Genomic DNA, 12,730 nt, shown 5'->3' with positions numbered 1-12,730 from the left:
TTTGGCAGTTGATTGCAAATTACTCTTCAGACCATATTGCCATGCTTAGAGATTCTATCCATGTAAAATAAAGCCATATGTGAGAGAACACTTCAGTTAAGTATTTGGCAATTCTTCATTGCCAGTAAAAGAAAAGAAAACTGTAAATGAATTTTATTGCAACTTAGGCAGTGTTGAGTCTGGTTTTGCACATCACATTAACCCTTAATGTGTTTATTATAGTATGAAGATTCAACCAATACAGCCAATGTATCTTATAGTCAGTGGCAGGCCACCATTCCCAGCGCTACCAGAATGGGCTGGGAGCATGGGAGTGTGTGTGCGCCTGGCACGCAAGTGCGCCTGGCACAGGATTTGGCTTCTGTGCATGCGCAGAAGCCAAATCTCATGGGAGGAAATATGCATGAGAGATTTATGGGTTTTTTTGCTTCCGCACATGCGCAGAAGCAAAACTCAAAACCCGACCAAAATTAGGTAAATGATAGCTGCTTGCCTGCCCCGCCGCACCACTTATGGTTCCGCCACAAGCGACCTGCCTGCTCCACCCGTGGCAGCTCTGCCACCAGTGGCCTGCCAGCTTCGCTGCGCCACGAGTGGCAGCTTCACCATGAGCGGCCCACCCGCTGCCTGCTCCACCGTGTCACTGCCTGCCATGCTGCAAGTGGCCTGTCCAGCCCTTACCTTGAGCCTCGCTCTGGTGCTTATACAATCTCCTGAGAAGATGGGCCATGGTGCAGGAAGCAGGCTGGGTGGCTCCAAGCTCCAGCCGCGCAGCTTGCTCTCTGCTCTCCCATGCCGCAGGCCTCTCTCGGTGCAGCGATGGTGCCCTGAGCAACTCATGGCCTTCAGGAGCACAGTGCTGCTCCTTAAGGCCACGACTCGCTCAGGGCGCCATCGTCACATGCACTGAGAGATGCCTGAGGCATGTTGAGAGCAGAGAGCAAACCACGTGGCCAGAGCTTGGGCAGGCTGCTGTTGCTGCTGGCCCCAGCTGCTGTTCTAGGCGCCGCAGCGAGATTCAGCTCTCTCACACGAATGTCCTTCCAGCAGCAAGATTTGGGCAAAAATTGCTGATTTCTATGTCAGTGGTCTTACAAATCTTTCTACAGTGGTACCTCGGTTCTCAAACGCCTCGGTTTTCATACATTTCGGATTTCAAACAAAATTTTCTGCAAAAATTTGCTTCGGTATCCAAACAAAAATTCGGATACTGAACAGAAAATTTTGTTTACTATCCGAAATGTAAGATCTGAGGGGACGAGGTCAGAGGGAATGGGAGTCGGAATCCCGACACACCACTCCTGGCCGCCCTCTTAACAGCCTCCCAGTCTCTACCTTGTAACTGCTCCAAGCTGCAGGAAGGGTAGGGCTGGCTGCAATACCGGCAGCTTCGGGGGGCTCCTTTCCTCAGCGGTTCAGTTCGGTACCTCCAGGCAGCTGCACCAACTTTTTCCTTCCCGCCGGCGGCGGCTCTGGCGGCTTCCCTACGAGGAGGAGCAGCGTCAGGAATGTCATGTGATGAAGGTAAGCCGCCGGAGCCGTCGCTGCCGGGAAGGAAAAAGTTGGTGCAGCTGCCTGGAGGTACCGAACTGAACCACTGAGGAAAGGAGCCCCCCAAAACTGCCGGTATTGCAGCCAGCCCTACCCTTCCTGCAGCTTGGAGCAGTTACAAGGTAGAGACTGGGAGGCTGTTAAGAGGGCGGCCAGGAGGGGCGTGTCGGGATTCCGACTCCCATTCCCTCTCACCCCGTCCCCTCAGATCCTTATCCCATAGGAAATAGAGGAAATACTGTAGATTTAATTGGTTCCCAGCAAGTCAATGGGCTGGGAACCAATTAAATCCATTTCCATTATTTCCTATGGGATAAATTAATTCGGTTCTCAACCAAATCGGTTCTCAACCACACTTCTGGAACGGATTGTGGTCGAGAACCGAGGTACCACTGTATTTCTATGAGGAGTATATTCTCCATTTTTTTAAACATAGCAATTGTTTGAATTTATTTCAAAATCAATCGTTAGAGTATTCTGTTCAGTAAAGATAGGGTGACTCCTGGGAAAACTTTATGATTGTGTTACGATATGGCTTACAAAGATATGAAAATCACTAAAGGTTTGTGTGTGTGTGTGTGTGTGTGTGTGTGTATAATCTTCCTGACGTGAGTAAAGTAGTGATTATATTTTAAAAAAGAAACCAACTGAGATTTTCTTATTCTAGGATGGAAATATTTTTAATTACTGTTAACTGCATGCACTTTTACACTGGATTTTAGATACTTTAAAAAAACATTAAAACTGTGATAAGAATAGATTATTTTGTGCAGAAATCTACAGTTTATCTTTTATTCTTATAGTTTGGTTGCATTTTCTGCATATAGTAAGAATATTGTATTGAATAATTGCATACATTTTTCGCTAGAACATTATGCAAGAAAAGTGAAATTCCAACCTCATCTTTTGTAAGAGGTCACTGAACTTTTATTCTCAAGAAAAGAAATACCAAATATACTTGTTATAACATTCTTTGAATTCTTACGCAAACTCTCGCCCAAGTGTTTGTAGGACAGTTCCCGAGGCAATTTCCCTGTTTATAACCGTTTTTTAAAAATTCTGTAAAATTTTGTATGCCCTGTTTGAAAGATAAATAGAATAACATTCAGACATTAGAAATATCAGAGATAAATATCTTGAAAGTATTCGAGGGTGGTACCATTTAGGTGTCAAATTTAATTTTATGATGTATTGGATAATTGGAGATAAGTCAACTAATATTCCATTATAATTACAGTATATTTATTTGCCTATTTTAACAATTTTCTCAGCGAGCTAAATAACTTTTCTTCCTACAACTAAAGTATTACTCATTCTCAGTCTATTTTCAAAAATATTTTCTGACTACAAAACTAAAACTGTCATCTGATTATAAAACAATTTGCTTTGACCATGAATTCTAGAAAACAAGTTTAATCCAATTGCAGGCTGAAGTAATTTTTTCATCTGAGATTTCCAAGCATTCATTCATTGCCACTATAAGCATAATTCTAGAGTGCTTTTAATGTTACAAACCTATGTGTAAAATAAGGCTTGGCATTTTTGTCCTAAATCAAGCAATGTGGAGGACACTTGACTGGAAGATACTCAATTCTGAACCCAAAAAGAATATGGAAAATAAATCTTTATTCCTTGATTTTCCCTTTTTATTAATCTTCAAATGCAAACCCATAAAGATTGAAAGAAAATACAAGTCCTAATTCATGGCTAAATTTCCACAGCTGTTCCTTTTTTAATTACAATACCGGTATCTCTTTTTACTCACAGTTAGTATAGCCAGTAATCATTATATATTTGGATCATGTATCACTGTTTGGATTCTTTTGTTTAGTTAGATTATTTTAGTTTAAACATTCAGTGCAATAAAAGAAAAGTTTATGAACTATTGTCTGAATTGTAGCATACTTCTAAGTTTTGTACCAGAGTGTGCTTGGGACTATTTTTAATTAAAACATTTTACCTACATATGTCACTTGAAGGATGATGAAACAAGTTTCAGTTGAACTGGCCATTGTACACAATTTTTTATTAAAGACAACTGTAATAAAAATTATTGTGATTCTCCTATCTGACATAGTGATAGAATGAATTTCTAGAAACAGGAAAACATGCCCAAGTTTCAATGATACCAAAATACTAAAAGTTGGATATATCCTGACATGCATTCTGCTGAGTGCTTTGTGCTTGGAAGTTGGCCAAATCTATATACAGTGGTACCTCTACTGTAGAACTTAATTCATTCAGTGACCAGATTCTTAAGTAGAAAAGTTTGTAACTACCGTGTTTCCCCGATAGTAAGACCCCCCCGATTGTAAGACATATGGGGGGTCTCAGGGGGGTCGGCTTATATAAGCCATACCCCGAAAGTAAGACATATGTCTTGCTTTCGGGGAAACACGGTAGTATAAAAGGAATTAAAGGGGGAAAAAACTAGACAAATACTATTGCTGCGCCCTCCTTCACCAGCCTCCTTTCCGGCAGCTCCCTGCGCGCCCCTCGCCTTCGCTCGCCGTGGCGCCACCGCCTCTTCCCCTGCCGAGGCTCAGCTGCAAGCGGCCAGTGAGGCCGATCGGCTCCGAGGCGAGCGGCCGGAGCTGCGCCCTCCTTCGCCCGCCTCCTTTCCGCTCACCTCGGAGCCGATCGGCCTCGCTGGCCGCTTGCAGCTGAGCCTCGGCAGGGGAAGAGGCCGTGGCGCCGCGGCGAGCGAAGGCGAGGGGCGCGCACGGAGCTGCCGGAAAGGAGGCTGTTGAAGGAGGGCGCAGCTCCGGCCGCTCGCCTCAGAGCCGATCGGCCTCGCTGGGCGCTTCCCCTGCCGAGGCTCAGCTGCAAGCGGCCAGCGAGGCCGATTGGCTCCGAGGCGAGCGGCCGGAGCTGCGCCCTCCTTCGCCCGCCTCCTTTCCGCTCGTCTCGGAGGCGCTCGGCCTCGCTGGCCGCTTGCAGCTGAGCCTCGGCAGGGGAAGAGGCGGTGGCGCCGCGGCGAGCGAAGGCGAGGGGCGCGCAGGGAGCTGCCGGAAAGGAGGCTGGTGAAGGAGGGCGCAGCTCCGGCCGCTCGCCTCGGAGCCGATCGGCCTCGCTGGCCGCTTCCCCTGCCGAGGCTCAGCTGCAAGCGGCCAGCGAGGCCGATTGGCTCCGAGGCGAGCGGCCGGAGCTGCGCCCTCCTTCACCAGCCTCCTTTCCGGCAGCTCCCTGCGCACCCCTCGCCTTCGCTCGCCACGGCGCCACCGCCTCTTCCCCTGCCGAGGCTCAGCTGCAAGCGGCCAGTGAGGCCGATCGGCTCCGAGGCGAGCGGAAAGGTGAGTGGCGCGGTCAGGCGCCCTCCTTCGCCCGCCTCCTTTCCGGCAGCTCCCCGCGCCCGAAGACGAGCCGGCCCCGGTGCCCGGGACAATGTAAGACATACCCCCAAAGTAAGACACAGTGGGGCTTTTGGGGGTAAAAAGATAGTAAGACACTGCCTTACTATCGGGGAAACACGGTAGAAGCAATTTTTCCCATCAATGTAAAAGCAAATAATACGTGCAAACCCATTAGGAAAGAAATAAAAGTTCGGCATTTGGGTGGGAGGAGGAGGAAAAAGAGGAGGAGGACAGTCGCTGCTGAAGGAAGAAGGTGAGGTGAGAGGCATCAAAAAAAATCTAAAACTTTTAAGTTTTTTTTTTAAAAAAGAGGGACTGTGAAGTAGCGAGGAGGAGCACGCGCCTCCTATACACCCAGCGTGAGGCTGCCTCCAGAGAGAGAAACCCAGGCGATGAGGGGGGGGGGAACTTCCCTCTCCTTTGGCTGAAAGGCGGCTGCTGCTGCTACCTGATTCCTCTTCCTTCCCTCGCTCGGTCACTTTTTAGCCAGCACCTTTCCTTCACTGTGGTGACTCACCGGTTTGGCTGAAGCCGAGTTGATCCAGCCAGGGCGAAGTGCCCTCTTTTGCCTTTCTGCACCCAGACACTCCGGGAGGCAACCTCACGCCGGGTGTATGGGAGGCAGAGCGAGGGAGTCACCACAGCAAAGTGGTTTATTCCCTCTCCAAGTGCCCAGAAAAAGGAAAACTCTCCGTTCACTCTGGACTGCCAAAGCCTCCTTAAGCGCCACTGAAAGGCTCCTCTGGCAGCCCAGAAAAGCCCTAGATGGCCAGGATTAAAGGGGGAATGGCAGGAAACTGGCCGGGCCTTCATGCCGCTCTCAAATTTCCTCGGAAATTTTTCTAGTCTCGGGTTCTTAAGTAGAAAATCATTCTTAAAAAGAGGGAAAAAAATATTGAACACCCAGTTCTTATCTAGAAAAGTTTTTAAGTAGAGATGTTCTTAGGTAGAGGTACCACTGTATGTGAAATGAGGAATCATCTGAAAAAAAATAGGATCCTTCATTTATTTGATATTGGTATCTGCTTCATTGAAACAGCTTTGTGTCTATAGAAATGTGAAGACTATGCAGAATATCCTTAAATCTGTACATGACTATTTTGTATAGGAAAGCAGCAGTTGATAGATTTGTGGAAATTGTATCCATGTCAGTATTGTATGTAAAAATACAATAATACAGTGGTACCTCTACTTAAGAACGCCTCTGCTTACAAACTTTTCTAGATAAGAACCAGTGTTCAAGAATTTTTTGCCTCTTCTCAAGAACCATTTTCTACTAAAAACCCGAGCCTCTGAAACTGTAACCGGAAAAGGCAGGGAGAAGCCTCCATGGGGGCTCTCTAGGAATCTCCTGGGAGGAAACAGCGCTGGAAAAGGTGGGGAGAAGCCTCCGTGGGGCCTCTCTAGAAATCTCCTGGGAGGAAACAGGGCCTCCACCCTCCCTGTAGTTTCCCCAATCGCACACATTATTTGCTTTTACATTGATTCCTATGGGAAAAATTGCTTCTTCTTACAAAGTTTTCTACTCAAGAACCTGGTCACGGAATTAATTAAGTTTGTAAGTAGAGGTACCACTGTATATCTAATTTCTCAGTAAATCATTATTTTTAATTCAAACTACATTTAATATAGATTATGTTAAATATTTTTCACATCCTATGCAATTTATGTAAGTATTGTTATATACACGTCACCTGATGCACTTTTACAATATGACATCCCTAATACATGATTTCTATAAATGTAATATATCTAAACATGTACATCTGTGATAAATCAATATAATACTACCTCCTTAATTCATGATAAGTTTAGGAAACCATGCACTGATTATAAATCTTTTATTGCTATTTTTTAATTTTTATACCAAATAGTATTGTTTCAGTTACTCATCCACAGATGATTAGATTTTCTAAAGTGTATCACAGCAATCATAAGACTAAATGATTAATCTCATAACACTTCTCTCTAAGAAATTAGAACCAATTGAATTATGAAATTGGGGAAACGTCCTAGCCTTGTTGATTAGTTCAGGTATATTATCTCCTATTTTATTACATTTATCCCCTGAAGATTCTTCCAGTTATCTTCCCATTTTCAATTACAGTGCTTTCTAAACTTGATTAACAATATCTCCAATTTATAGGGAAATTTCATTGATTAATGTATATGTTAATGGACCAGTGATTCTCATTTAGACTAGATTTACCTCAGCCCATCAAATTCTAGATTTAAAAAAAATCATTTGATAAATTTGCTTTAACTCAGAATATTTGGAATCTCTTTGATTGATGGAGCTTCTTGGAGGTTTCTGATGAGGAACCTGATTGGCTTCCCCAGCATTTAATATTTCCATTAATATTGTATATTTTATTTTATCCTTGAATTATTTTTAGTTATAAATACACTTTCCTGACTGGTTGAACAGAGATTTTTTGAAAATGTCAGAATAGAATAGAATTCTTTATTGGCCAAGTGTGATTGGACACACAAGGAATTTGTCTTGGTGCATAATGTTGTCAGTGTATATAAAAGAAAAAGATACATTTGTCAAGAAATGGGGTATAACACTTAATGATTGTCATAGGGGTCAAATAAGCAATGAAGAAACAATCAATATTAATAAAAATCTTAGGATACAAGCAACAAGTTACAGTCATACAGTCCTAAGTAGGAGAAAATGGATGATAGGAATCATGAGAAAAAACTAGTAGAAATAGAAGTGCAGACTTAATAAAAAGTTTGACAGTGTTGAGGGAATTATTTGTTTAGTAGAGTGATGGTGTTCAGGAAAAACCTGTTCTTGTGTCTAGTTGTCTTGGTGTGCAATGCTCTGTAGCGACATTTTGAGGGTAGGAGTTGAAACAATTTGTGTCCAAGATGTGAGGGGTGAGTAAATATTTTCACCGCCCTCTTTTTTATTCATGCAGTATACAGGTCCTCAATGGAAGGCAGGTTGGCAGCAATTATTTTTTCTGCAGTTCTGATTTGTTGGATTGTCAGTCTTGTTGGGTTGCAGAACCAAACTAGACAATTATAGAGGTGCAGATGACAGACTCAATGATTCCTCTGTAGAACTGTATCAGCAGCTCCTTGGGCAGTTTGAGCTTCCTGAGCTGGCGCAGTAAGGACATTCTTTGTTGTGCTTTTTTGATGATGTTTTTGATGTTAGGTGACCATTTTAGGTCTTGAGATATGATAGAACCTAGAAATTTGAAGGTCTCTGCTGTTGATACTGTGTTGTCAAGTATTGTGAGAGGTGGAAGGATGGAAGGGTTTCTCCTAAAGTCTACCACCATTTCTATGGTTTTGAGTATGTTCAGTTCTAGATTGTTCCGGTCACACCACAAGGTTAGTTGTTCAATTTCCCCTCTGTATGCGGATTCATCGTTGTCTCGAATGAGTCCGATCACTGTTGTGTTGTCTACAAACTTCAGTAGTTTAACAGATAGATCGTTTGAGATGCAGTCATTGGTGTATAGAAAGAAGAGAAGTGGTGAGAGTACACAGCCTTGGGTGTGTGTGTGTATGTGCTAATTGTACATGTATCTGATGTGATTTTTTCCCAGCTTCACATGCTGCTTCCTGTCTGTTAGGAAGCTTGTGATCCACTTACAAGTATGTTCAGGTACCACTAGCTGATTTAGTTGGTTAAGAGAATGTCCAGTATGATGGTGTTGAATGCTGAACTGAAGTCTACAAAGAGGACCCTAGCGTAGGTCATTGGAGATTCAAGTTGTTGAAGATGTACTAGATGTTGTAGAGACATATTAACAGCATCATCTGTCGATCTATTTGCTCGGTATGCAAATTGCAGGGGGTAAAATGTTCATATTATAGATAAACATCTGCAGGGGGTCAAATATTCATAGTATAGATAAACATCTGTTTTTTAAAAAGCCAATCAATCTATTTTTGGAGGTAAACTGGGCCTTTTGTACTATTAGTATTTAAGAACAGTAGACTTCTGCAGTTTTTAAAACATTGATTTTAAAATTGGACTTGATTAATCTCACAGTATTTTTTATTCAATTTATACATATATAATATGGATTATTCTATGTTCGTAAAAGTTTTTGTAATCAGAGTTTAAAATTACCATATTCATCTCAAAGGCAACTGATAAAAATCTGAGCAGAGTTGAAAAGAAACTGATGGATTCATGGTAAACTAGAATGCATGGGTACCAGAAAAGAGGGGAGCAAGCAACCTATATCTGAAACACAGGGTTTGCAAGATAAACAGCTCTGCTCTCCAGCCTCCTGTCACAGAGACAGCACCACCGGAAGCCCCAAACAATTTTCTAATTGAGTTAGCAACAGTAGAGTTTCCAGGAAAACTCTTCTGTGTCAGCATAAAGACTTGTCGAAAAGCAGCTCGGGCGAGCGGCTGTGGCAGGGATTGGACAAGTGCTGCCTCTCCCCAGCTGAGGCAGTTTCGCTTGGAGCGCCCTTTGCCGACCGCCGCGCCCAGTCAGAGGCACCTCCAAAAATGGGAGATTGGGTTGGGGGCTGATGGAGCCAAGCTCCTTCCCGCTGGATGATCAGGGCCACCCCACGGGCCTCCTCCACTGGCTGGATGCACAGAGCACTGAAGGGATGCTTGCCTGCTTCTCCCCAGCTGCCACCCTGTGCCCCACCTCACCTGCCCGGCAATGGGTGTTCCTTGTGGGGTCCCTGGCGACATTGCCTGCAGTTCAGATGCCTCAGCCAAGAAGAGGCAGCCCCTGCCCGAGCCCTGAAACAGACACTCGCACGAGCTGCTTTTCGGCCTGCTGGAGGGTTGCTCGGTCAACACCCACCGGACTCCCATGGGGAGGGAAACTCAGGAATTCCACAGCTGGTGCCCTCTGCTCTGAATGCCCAGTGCCCTGCCCATCCTCAGAGCCCAGCCGCCGGCTTCCAGCCAGGGGATGCTGAGCGGCCTCTGGGACAGCCGCCGCTGAAGCACAGGAAGGGTGCCGCTGCTGCTGCTGACTGTTGCCCAACTCCCCCCCCCCCATGCAACATATGGTGTATAAGACGCACCCAGGTTTGGGACACACTTTTTTTAGGTAAAAAGGTGTGTCTTATACCCCCCAAAATACGGTAGTCCTTATAACTTCCAGTAGACTGTAAGGCCAGAGAAAGCTGAAGATCATAAGCACAGACATGGTTTCATTTAACAACTACTTTTTCAGCCAGTGGAGGAGGCATTTGGTGGGCAGGGGGGAGGGATAAATTTCATTTTCCATTATGTAACTATTGAAAATTGAAATCCTGGAAGAGGAAGTGAGTTTATGAACTGGCTTTCACCCTTCCTGCGGCCGTTGCGAAATTTCTATCTCAAAATCCAAAGGAGTTCAGTGACATTTTTTCTCCAATTCCATTTGGAAAGATCACAGCCTTTATAATCGCATTTTACCCTTAATCTGGCAAACACGAATGAACTCGCACAACGTGCTAAACTTCCCAAATTGCTGAATTGTTACCTTCCCAGCCAAGCGAAAGAGGCGAGATTGAAAACAGCACACCGCATAAATGGTAGTTCAAAACGCCTAGCAATCTCCCAAGGAACTCTTAAGCGTCTCTGCAAAGAAAAGTCACGTTTAAAAGTCTCCTTGCTTTAAATAGCCCATCGTTGTCTCCAGCTGATTCAACCACAATGCCATTTTGCAAGAAAATGCAAAGGTCTCCGGTAGATGGGGCAACAGGAAGAAAAGGGCAAAGGTCTTCAAATCTGGCAAAATTAAGACTTTAACTCCCATTCCTGAGGTAGTATGACTGGTGGAGGGATTCTGGGAGTTGAAGTCCACTTGTCAAGGCTATCCGTCAGAATTCAGACAAATAAAACTCAGAGTCCTTTTTTTAAGGTTCAAAGTGAATTTATCAAAATCAGAACTTGAAGCATCGAAAGCAAAGCAAAGTCTGAGGGAAAATGGCGTGTTACACACATATCAAAAAACCCCTATCCACCCCCTGTTGGGCATTTGCCCAATCTCCCGTGTCCAGATGCATCAGGTGCTCCATGTTGCTCCTCCCGTCACATTTCAGGAATTTTCCATCTAACGGACTCCTCCTGGCACCTGGGAAATCGAAAGTTAACTCTCCTCATGCACACTTCCCAACCCCCTCCTTGGAACTACCCCTCCCCGTCTCTATGACAACCAAGCGAAAAAATGCAGCAGCACAGTGAAGTTTGACACCACTAATCTTAAAGCTGTCAAGTTTGAAGACACCTGAGTTAGAGGTTAAGAGTGCAAGGGTCTTCAAACCTGGCAAGTGTAAGGCTTGTGGACTTCAACTCCTATTTCTGAGCTAGCATGACTGGTGGAGGAATTCTAGGAGTTGAAGTCCACAAGTCTTGAAGCTGTCAAGTTTGAAGTTTGTAAAAAGTGTACATGGTTTTAAAAAGTATACATGGTTGTATTAAGTATTCTGCCACACTCGTTTTTTATTAAACAATATAATACAATACTACATATTTGGTTCAGAATACTTTTTTCCTTGTTTTCCTCCAAAATCTAGGTGCGTCTTATACACTGAAAAAATACAGTAATTGCAAAGTTACATTTCATCATCATCACAACAACAACGGCAAATGAGACAGTTGCTAAATGAGACTACCCCTCCTAGTCTCTGCTAATTCTAGTAAAACAAATTGGTACAGTGGTACCTCAAGATACGAACCCCTCGTCTTACGAACAACTCGTGATGCGAACCCGGGGTTCAGAAAAATTTTGCCTCTTCTTACGAACTTTTTTTGAGTTACCAACCGGCGTTCGGAGACTGCTGGGAAGCCGCACGGCTGTTTTAAAAGGTGACAGCCGGGCGGCGGGGCTTCCCAGCAGCCTCCCGAACGCCGGTTCGTAACTCGAAAAAAGTTCGTAAGACGAGGCAAAATTTTTCTGAACGCCGGGTTCGGTTCGGGAGGTTGCTGGGAAGCCCCCCAGCCCGGCTGTCACCTTTTAAAACAGCCGCGCGGCTTCCCAGCAGTCGCCGAATGCCGAACGCGGAAGTTCGGGTTTGGTGTTCAGCTTTAGGAAGCTGCTGGGAAGCCGCGTGGCTGTTTTAAAAGGTGCCAGCCGGCCTGGGGGGCTTCCCAGCAACCTCCCGAACCCCGAACTTTTGCCAAACTTCTGGGTTCGGGGTTCGGGAGGTTGCTGGGAAGCCCCCAGGCTGGCTGTCATCTTTTAAAACAGCCGCGCGGCTTCCCAGCAGTCGCCGAACGCCGAACGCAGAAGTTCGGGTTTGGTGTTCGGCTTTGGGAAGCTGCTGGGAAGCCGCGTGGCTGTTTTAAAAGGTGCCAGCCGGCCTGGGGGGCTTCCCAGCAACCTCCCGAACCCCGAACTTTTGCCGAACCTCCGGGTTCGGGGTTCGGGAGGTTGCTGGGAAGCCCCCCAGGCCGGCTGCCACCTTTTAAAACAGCCGCGCGGCTTCCCAGCAGTCGCCGAACACCGAACGCGGAAGTTCGGGTTTGGCTTTCGGCTTCGGGAAGCTGCTGGGAAGCCGCGCAGTTGTTTTAAAAAGGTGACAGCCAGCCTCGGGGGCTTCCCAGCAACCTCCCGAACCCCGAACTTTTGCTGAACTTTCGGGTTCGGGGTTCGGGAGGTTGCTGGGAAGCCCCCCAGGTCGGCTGTCACCTTTTAAAACAGCCGCGTGGCTCCCAGCAGTCGCCGAATGCCGAACACGGAAGTTTGGGTTTGGCGTTCGGCTTTGGGAAGCTGCTGGGAAGCCGCGTGGCTGTTTTAAAAGGTGCCAGCCGGCCTGGGGGGCTTCCCAGCAACCTCCCGAACCCCGAACTTTTGCCAAACTTCCGGGTTCGGGGTTTGGGAGGTTGCTGGGAAG

At 45.7% G+C, this 12,730-nt stretch overlaps 1 protein-coding gene across 3 annotated transcripts in view; it reads left to right on the top strand.

Moving 5' to 3' along the window:
- The window catches only part of FNIP2 (folliculin interacting protein 2), a 77,253-nt gene that overhangs the window by 11,632 nt on the left and 52,891 nt on the right, over positions 1-12,730 (top strand). The window lies entirely within an intron of this gene.

This window comes from Erythrolamprus reginae, chromosome 7, assembly GCF_031021105.1.
Source record: "Erythrolamprus reginae isolate rEryReg1 chromosome 7, rEryReg1.hap1, whole genome shotgun sequence".
Lineage (NCBI taxonomy): Eukaryota > Metazoa > Chordata > Lepidosauria > Squamata > Dipsadidae > Erythrolamprus > Erythrolamprus reginae.
The sequence above is the reverse complement of the archived record's forward strand: the minus strand, read 5'-3'. Positions and strand labels throughout refer to the sequence as shown.